The following is a 6,828-nucleotide window of genomic DNA, read 5'->3' as shown; positions in this document are numbered from 1 at the left end:
GCATTCATGCTTGGTGCTTGGGAAACAGGGATGCTGGCCGCCCAGCCAGGCAGACCCCCGGGGGATGGTTCCTGCCTTTGCAGAGCTCAGTGGCTGTACTTCCACCCGTGGCAAACGCTACCCTCAGCGCAGGTCCCTAGGCTGGGGCAGGGTTGTCCTTTGGGTTCAGGACACCATTTCTTTTGCATGGAAATGGGGACAAGGAGAGATTTTATTCGTCTTTCACCACCAGGATGAGGGAACTGCTACTTGCCAGCTGCAAATTCAACCAATCTGCCTTCATCATTAGAGATGTCTCATTCGGCATTTAGCTTGGTTAAGGTACAAACCCTGGTTTTCCACAGCGCCCAGACTGAGTCCACCTTACTTTGCTGTTACCAAATATACACACAGTAATCAAAATGATCCATGGAACTTTAATAGACACAGTAATACAGCCCCTTCCTCCACCACAGGGTCCTTTCTTCACTCCTGACAGCCATTCTTCCACCTAATCACTTGTTTTCTCCCATTTTCTGAAAGAGCTCCCTTGGACAAAAATAATGCTGGACATGTAAGACATCATTGTGAATATCAATGAAGGGTTTTTTTTCTTTTCCTTCTGCTCCCAGTTCCTCCTCTGGGCTAAAAGTAAATAGAGTCAGCTGTAGCTGACACAGAAGCTGATGAGGGAGGCACATTAGTTTGTCTGCTTGTCAGGGAGTGCTTGTATAGCAGACTTCAGATCCAGAGCCAAACTTCCCAGCTCCATCTGGGACAGAGTCTGGGACAGGATCTGATTTTTTTTTTTTTTTGTTCGTGCTCAAATATCCTAACTATTTTATTCCTCTTTTTTTGGGGTGGAATTTCATGATGAGTCCCTTTTTATACTTATTTTTAAAACCCATCTGTAAATTATTAGAATTTGTTTGGGGAAAGTTTAGATGCTAATTTTCAAGCATAGAAGGTACTGAGGAAACATAAAATTAATCTTGATCTTATTTTGATGGATGTGTGTGAATTTGTAGTTACTAATTAGTTTATTTTAGTGGTTGCCTAGGGACCAGCAAACAGGACTTTGTAACATTCAGTAGAGTAGACTGTCCCAGCAAGTAATGTGTTCATACAAATATTTGCTGGATCACAGGTGATAATTTTACAAAGCTAAAGAAAACTACATGCTGAATTGATTTGAAACAGTTTATAGTGTTATCAGTAAAGCTTACAGTCTATTATACCCAGTGGTTTTTTGTTTTGTTTTTGGTTTTGTTTCTTTCACAGGGTGTTGCTGTCAACCACAAGTGGCAGGGTTAAAATCCAGGAATTTTTTACAAAATTGCAGGGCTGAACTCTCATGTGCCCATTCGTAGGAACAACAGATGCCTGAGCTCTGTGCTGCATCGTGAGGAGGTGGCAGCCTGGGTGTGAGGGCAGTTGTCCTTGTGCTGTGTCCTCTGCCAGCCCTGGTGGCTCTTCCCCATGCTCTGGGGCACAGTGTAGATGTGTCATCAGGAACACCCAAAAAATACATGTACATGCCACAGGAAACACTCCTCTGCTGTCCATTCATCCACAAAGCCAGCAAAATGGAAAGGGAACTGGTGTTGACTTGGGGAAATACTGTGCTACTGAATTATCTAATCCAGTAAATAATGAAATCAATTTACCTGACATCACCAACACCTCCATATTACCTGGGCAGTAGAAATCTTTGACTTTCTGACATGGCATGGGGAATATCCAAAGGAAAATATCCCTTACTCTGTGGGCTGTGAGGAGCATCCCTTCTTCTTGCCTCATGTACTCCCATCCCGCTCAGCTGCTTGTGATGAGTGAGATCCTGGGGACAGAGATAAGTTACCAAGGCAGCACAATTTATTCATATGTCAATTCTGATCTTGCATCAGTAAGTATAATTAGCTTCTATTGACTTGAATTTCCAGAAAGAAAGCATTATACAAGCCATTGAATTAATCTCTGATGTAAGTACTGCCATCCGTAGACAGAAATTTGGTCCAAAGAGTACAAGGGTAACTTGCCATACTGCTGTACACATAGCTAAAACCAGACATTGTAATTAATTCTAAATAAGATGCTCTTGTGGCCAAGTTTCACAAATAAACCTCTATTAGGCTATAAAGCATCACTGATCACTGGCAGATCAACTGGTGGCAGCATGATGGCGCATGGGCACTGGGAAAATAGAGCGTCTTCAGATCTGCTCCTGAAACAGAAACAGCTGATGCTCCAAGGGGAGCAAGTGTCTAAAAGTTGGGCTCCATGGGGGCTCTGGTATCCCCCTACAGCTGGGGGGGGATTGAAACTGCGAGTCAAAGCTGATCCATCTCCATCTTCTCTGCTATGGAGATACAAGAAAACGATGAGCTTCCATCCCAGGGAGGGTGAGATGGGATATGGAAGGGACCTCGTTTTGCCCAACTATTTTTATCCCGAGCGCAACCCTCTGCTCTTCTCTACTCGGCTCCAGGAACGGGAGTTTCCAGTGCCAGAAGTCATATCTGGAATTAGAAGAATTCAGGATTCAGCAGAGGGTGACATCTAGTCTTTGTGAGAAAGCATGTGTTTTAAGAAGCTTTCCTGCTTTCGGCTTTCAAGCTTTCACAACTTTGCTATCAGAGTTTTTCAAAACTTTATTTTATATTGAAGAGAAGTGGCTCAGACCCTGAGCTGCCCCCAGATGAATGGGTGCAGCTCCCAGGGAAATTATCACTGAAGCGGAGGATACAGGCTGTTGTGTCTTTTCCTTTCCATGCTGTTACAAAGAACATGCTTAGTCAGCCTTTTAACAGACTGGCTATTTCTACTTATTCAGCTTTTGCCATGTTCCTCATTATTATTTATGGATTCCTTTTTCTCTTGAATTGCTTTTCTTCAAGATTATGGTTAAAATTCATGTGGTTTCAGCATTACTATTTTTTTCACTAAAGCCTTATCAGCGTTACCAATGTCTACTTTTTTAATGTCTTTTTTATATTAAATAAATTTATGTGACACTAGCTCTTTCACAGTATCTTCCCTTTTTTAGTGCCAGCAGCTCGAAATACACTATCACCATCAATAGAATTCAAAATGTCCATCTTTTGAGATGAAACAGGCTATAGCAGGAAATCATTATTATTCAGATTGTGGAAGACTTTTGATTTTTCCCATTTGGCAAAGTGGTGTCTGGCTCCTTGTATCTGGTCACAGCCTCCTGTCACTTGGGAAGAGGGAGACGCTGCCACTGCAAGCTCTTTAAGGCAGAAAGTTTCCTTCTATTCCGTGTTTGTACAGCCTCCAGCATGGTGTGACAGGGGTGTGACATCCTATAATAATCACAATTAATATTTAACAAGGAAGCTGCAGAGAACAGGATGTGAAAACCACTGTCTCCACATGGGCACAGCGTGGTGACCCAGGCTGGTACCTGCCCTGGGCCGGTGAGCTCCTGCCCGACAGCCAGTGCCACACGCTGGGCACCAGCCAGAGGTGGGTTGTGCTCCTGGCCGCAGCTCTGCTCATCCTCTCGTGACGTTTGCTCCTTCCCCACGTCCTGCTTCCACGTCCACCTCTCTCTGTGGCTGATGGCTGAGGGTAAACCCAAACCTGCCCTGTTCCTGCCATTGCTGGGATGCACGACCTGCTCTCTTGTGCACACTGATTTCCCTTCTCCACTGATTTTGCAATTAGTGATGGTTATGTTTAGCCAGTTGTTTGGATACCTCAGGGCTTATCTGCCCAGAGATATTTTGGGATTGCTCCTGCACTTTTAATTCACACCCTCCCCTAATCCAAATTAGCTTTCAGGTGTGGACAAACCCCATATCCTCTGAGGTGAAGCTGTTGGTAAACAGGAGTGGGAGTGTTTCCAAGAACATTTGGCCCATAAGGACAATGCTACGTCGTTGGCACTCCCCCTCAGAATCACAGAATCCCAGAATCATTCAGGTTGGAAAAGCCCCTTGGGATCATCGAGTCCAACCCTCAGCCCTACTCTACAAAGTTCTCCCCTACCCCACATCCCCCAACATCTCATCTAAATGACCCTTAAACACACCTTAAACTCCCCCTCCTCCCTGGGCAGCGCATTACACTTTCACACCACTCTTTCTGTGAAAATTTTTTCCTCACGTCCAGTCTGACCCTCCCCTGTTGGAGTTTAAAGCCATTCCCTCTTGTTCTATCGCTAATCCCCTGTGAGCAGAGCCCAGCACCAACCTCTCTGCAATGTCCTTTCAGGGAGCTGTAGAGAGTGATGAGGTCTCCCCTCAGCCTTCTCCTCCCCAAACTGAACAGTCCCAGCTCCTTCCATCGCGGCCCCGCGGAGGGACAGCGTGCCGGGAGCCCCGGCCATGCGCTGCAGATGAGCAGGGACCGGTGCAACATCAGGCAGAAGATGCTGGAGCATTCGCTAAACAAATGGGTTTGGGTTTGAAGCTCCCTGGCAAGAAGTCATTGTCTGAACAGAGCTTCCCGTGGCAGAGGTGAGCACTTGCCCACACGGGCTGGGACTGAGGGGGCTGCCTTTGGCCACTGGTTTATTTGGAGGAGGAGAGAAGAGCCATTTTTCTCTGCCTTACATGCAACTGGTGAAAGATGATCAGTGTTTTTGCTGTAACACGTCACATTTCCTTGCCTTATCTTTACATCACAGGATCAATGTGTTTCATTTTTCCATTTTGCCCTTTCTCATTCTGTCGCAATTTGGGTTTTGTAAATCTGCTGCAGTAACAAGGTTTGTTTGGATCAGTTTTCTAAGCGGATTGCGTTGCTCTGAAGGAGGGGAGCAGTCAGGTTTATTATAGGTGGAGCTGATGGTTACACCTATGCCTGAGACAGTTGCTCAATACTTTACGTTGTAAAACCCCATTTTAATTATTTTTAACGTTGCAAAACTTTTGCCAGCCAGGCAAAATTTTCCATGCCATCTCCTTTAAAAGGTAACTGCTCTCTCCCCTCATTGCCAACACAGGAGGGAGACAAATGTGGAGTTAGATTCTTCTCCCTGTCCAATTTTGGGCTTTTGTCATTTTAGACTGCTAGAGAGTAGCCCCTGTATATTCAATAAAGGAAGAAATTGTCAATTAGCTTTCTTTTCGCTAAGCATGGGCATTTAGTTCAAATGCCCATGAAATGCCTGGGAGAATGATTTTTGTGGCAGGCTCAGAATGCACACGCCTTCAATTAAGACCTGCAAAAGCTACACAAATTCAATATTCCTTGGTCATCTAATCAGTGGATTTCTCTTTTCATTATCTCTTTGGAGAACTCTTCCAGATCAGCTATTTACTTACGACAAAGGCCCGTTCAGTCAGAAAATAATTTAAATTGACGCTTACTTTCTGCCTGTGGGCCTTTGCTTAAAAGCTGCAGTAGAAATATTTCTGTGCTTAATATTGAGCTTATAATGTTGAGCAATCCAGCAATGGGTTGCTGAATCAGGGTTTACTGGAAAAAAAAAATCACTTCTCTGGGCAAATCAGGAAAATCTTTAAACCAGATTTGGAATGATACAAATTCTCCAGTCCTCCCAAAGATTTCTTTTCCCTAAAGTCCAACAACATCTGCCTTGTAACTTTGCCTGGGTGAACGCAGGAGTGAAACAACATGTGAGTACGGCGAGGTGGGATCCAGAGAGACCGACAGACGTCCTCAGAGCCAGCTGTGCCCACCCCAGAGCACTCCTCCATCCCAATGTGTGTGAGACAGAATTCTAAGTGGAGATTTCATTTAAAACCTCACATTTGTGCCAGAGCAAGGAGCATTATCACTGTTAACTCATGTCTCGTATATTGTCAGCAGGTGGCTGATGGCCAGGAGCTGTCGGCAAATTGAGGGGTGAGTAATACTCCAGAATCAACAGACAGCCTGCCAGGTAAAGTATTCGGGGAGGGCAGGAGGGAGCCACACAGCAAAAGAGTGGCTTGTATTTTTGCTGCCTCACTTTTGAGAACATACTTTATACAAGTGCAGGTGGAGGAATAAATCCCATCACGATGTGGGTCTCTGTCACCATTCCTACCTCTGACCACTTTTCCTTGCAAGGTGTCTACAGCAGAAAAACGTTCATGGTGCTGTGTTGGTGGCTGGACTCTGCTCTGCAGCAGGAGCACTCAAGTGGTGCCCACACCCGGGTTCCCCCCCGGAGATGCAGCCACCCCACCGGGACAGGTCCCCTCCTGCCTGCCCCACCTGCCCTCTCTCCCATCCCCTGCGGAGGTGAGTTGTTCTGCTGCCCGAGGTCTGGTGTAGCGAAGATTTCCCCACAGGCCTTGCAGCCATTAAAAACTATTTGTATCCACCTCTGATGAACAAGTTCTGTGTTACAGAATTAATATTCTAATTCCTATATTTGCTTTGCATTGAGTTTCAATAAGGCCAAATGCCAGGTTCTGCACTTGGGCCACAATAACGCCCAGCAGGGCTACAGGCTTGGGGAGTGGCTGGAGAGCGGCCGGTCAGAGAGGGACTGGGGGGGTGAGAATGAGCCAGAGTGTGCCCAGGGGGCCAAGAAGGCCAACGGCATCCTGGCTGGTGTCAGCACTGGCGTGGCGAGCAGGGACAGGGGAGGGATCTGAGCCCTGGGCTCGGCTCTGGTGAGGCCGCCCCTCGATTCCTGGGTTCAGTTTTGGGCCCCTCACCCCAAAAAGGCCATTGAATGACTCGAGCGTGGCCAGAGAAGGGCAACGGAGCTGGGGCAGGGTCTGGAGCACAGGTCTGCTGGGGAGCGGCTGGGGGAACTGGGGGGGTTCAGTCTGGAGAAGAGGAGGCTGAGGGGAGACCTCCTGGCCCTCGGCAACTCCCTGCCAGGAGGGGGCAGAGAGGGGGGATGAGTCTCTGGAGCCAAGG

Source organism: Athene cunicularia (genome assembly GCF_003259725.1).
Source record: "Athene cunicularia isolate RWA chromosome 20 unlocalized genomic scaffold, athCun1 chr20_part1, whole genome shotgun sequence".
Lineage (NCBI taxonomy): Eukaryota > Metazoa > Chordata > Aves > Strigiformes > Strigidae > Athene > Athene cunicularia.
The sequence above is the reverse complement of the archived record's forward strand: the minus strand, read 5'-3'. Positions refer to the sequence as shown.